This window comes from Carcharodon carcharias, assembly GCF_017639515.1.
Source record: "Carcharodon carcharias isolate sCarCar2 chromosome 37 unlocalized genomic scaffold, sCarCar2.pri SUPER_37_unloc_1, whole genome shotgun sequence".
NCBI classification, from domain to species: domain Eukaryota; kingdom Metazoa; phylum Chordata; class Chondrichthyes; order Lamniformes; family Lamnidae; genus Carcharodon; species Carcharodon carcharias.
The window spans coordinates 2,019,234-2,022,112 of record NW_024470758.1 but is presented as its reverse complement, the minus strand read 5'-3'; positions in this window follow the sequence as shown (position 1 = coordinate 2,022,112).

The following is a 2,879-nucleotide window of genomic DNA, read 5'->3' as shown; positions in this document are numbered from 1 at the left end:
AACCCCCAAACTTGACACTGAATCCCCCCTCCCCCTCCCAAATGTCAGCACCAGTCTACACACAATCCATAAACTGGAGCCTGAACCCAAATCTAGATGCACACCCCAAACTAAACACTGAGCCCCAGGCTAGACTGAACCCCCAATTTGGGCACTGGGCCTTAATTTAGACTGAGCACTGGACATGGAGCTCCAGCCTAGACACAATCCCAAACTGGGCACTGAACCCCAGTTTAGACTGAGCCACCGAACTGGACACTAAGCCCATTCCAGATACTGAACCACCAAACTGACCACTAAGCCCCAGTCTAGACACTAAACCCCTAAATCACAGAAAACACTAGAAAAACTAAGCAGGTCTGGCACCATCTATGGAGAGAGAAACAGAGTTAACGTTTCGAGTCTGTATGACCCTTCAAGGAGAGGAAGAGTCATACAGACGCGAAACATTAACTCTGTTTCTCTCTCCACAGATGCTGAGTTTTTCCAGCCTTTTCTGTTTTTATTTCAGATTTCCAGCATCCGCAGTATTTTGCTTTATCCCCAAATCACAGCCCGAGACTAAACATTAAACTCTCAAACTGGAAACAGAGCCACAGTCTAGACCGAATGCCCCAAACAGGACATTGAACTCCAGTCTAGACACTGAATCCCCAAACTAGACACTGAGCCCAGTCTTGACAGTGACTCCAAACTGGGCACTGAACCCAGTCTAGACACTGAACCCCCAAACTGGGAACTGAGTCAAGTCTAAACACTGAACCCCCAAACTAGACACTGAGGCCCAGTCTAGACACTGAGCCCCACAAACTGGACACTGAGCACATCCAGAGACTGACCCCCAACCCCCCTCTACCCCCACAAACTGGACACTGAACCCCAAAGCTGGGCTTTGAGCCCCAGTTCATGCACGGAACTCTCAAACTGAATACCAAAACCCCAAACAGGCCATTCAGACATTGAATCCCCAATCTGGACACCAAGCCTCCAATCCAATTTCGGAACCCCGCACCTTGACCCTGATACAAGGAGTAAACCCCACAGAGTGGGAGCCTCTGAGTCTCCGTGCATCTCTGCAATGACCAGAATAGATCCAAGTGGGCCAGTACCTGATATATTTTGACACGGTTGGAAACTGGACCAAACATTCCCTCCCCTGTCCCTACCCCCACAGCTGTTACAATTGACAGTTTAGAGTCTTAACTGCACTTTCCACATGGTAAGGTGAAGGTGGGTTGGCGGGGGGGTGGGGGGGGTGGTTGGGGAGGTGGGCGAGGGGAGGTGGGTGAGGGGCGCAGGGTGGTGGGTTGGAGCTGTAATGACATGGGGAGGGTAGGTGAGGAGGGGGCCGGGGGTGAGGGGAATGGGAGTCAAGGCCAGTCCTGCATTAAGGAGTGAGTTCAGCAATCTAGCTCCTGTACCCAGCTGAGGATGGGGTTATTGTATGTTGGTTAGCCTAGCTTTGGAATGATTACTGAGATGTTGGTATGTTCAAACAGCAACTGGTTTACTTTATACAACTGAACCATGTACAGCAATCCAATGATTAGGTGCTAATCTCTCTCTCTCGCCTCTCCTAGTCACGTGTTCTCTTACCTCTTCATTATGGGAGGCGCTATTTACACACTTCCACACAACAATCCTGACAAACCCGAATACTACACCTCCCCCCCCACCCCAAGTCTTGGTCTATATTTTTTACATTCATATTTACATGCTACCCCCATCTCCTCCCAAGTCTCTGACATCACAGATTCAATCTGTCCGGAGGCTTCACAGCTCTCCCTGACCACGTTCTTGTCAGACTTGGAAGATCCGTGGTCTCTATTTGATCTGCTTTTTCTTGTCTTGGATGGTTGTTAGTATCTGGTTCTTTATTCATTTCTAGCTCAACCTCTGGTTCTTCTCAACATATGGCTGATTGTCGTCTTTGATAAATAGAAATAAGATTCCTCTAGTTTCTACGTATAATACTTTCTGAAGTATGGACTAAATAAGATCTATGTTGATTGTCATCTCTCTGGACTATTACTCCTTCTTTCTCTTGGTCCTGGATCTGGACTTGACCCTCTCTTTACTGTTACACTTTGCTCGGTCACATTTCCCTCGCTCTTTGTTCAGCTTTTCAGGTTTGTCCCTCTCTTTGCGTTTTGCATGTTGCCTATCCTAATGCCTCTTGAGTTTGTCCTCTTTGTTTTCTTCCCTCCTTCCTTACTTCTGGAGTGATGACTCCTTGCAGTCTCTCGTTCTCGGGATAATCCTGGGCTTCCAGCCCTGGAAATCATTCTTTGGGTAGGATAGGAAGCTGTGAGGAACCCACCCAATCAATGCCTCAGAATCCAGCAAACCTGAACTTTCTTCCCACGTAGAACAGGCGGACCTTGCGAGTCTTGGTTCCTAGTTTTTGACTCCTTTGACTGCTGGATGACCACTTTTGGTGGTTGGGTAGGTGCAGCTGTACTTCCTCGAAGGTCACTGCTGTTGGATGAACGTGGTACTTGAACAGAGTATTCCGTCACCGGATTTTCATCTTCCACTTTTGAAGCAGAATGGAAATTGATCGCGCTCATTCTCCTGTTTTTTTTCTGGGGGGAGGGGGTCTAATTCGTCTCGCTGTGCACTCGTTGTGAGCGAGCGGGCCTCCCCGCTCCTGGTCTTCCTCCTGCAAAATGGCTGGACTATCAGCCTCTGTGAAGAGCATCAAAAGGTCAGCGGCAAAGTCACAATCCAAACCTTCACTGCAGTTGGACAATTGCAGGGATTCATTTCCAAAGTGGATCCTTGGATGCTTTCTGATTGATGTCTTCCGCTTTCCTGATAAGATTGAGGTCTACACACGCTCTTCAACTTATAAGAGAGAATCCCTGATTCCGTACAAC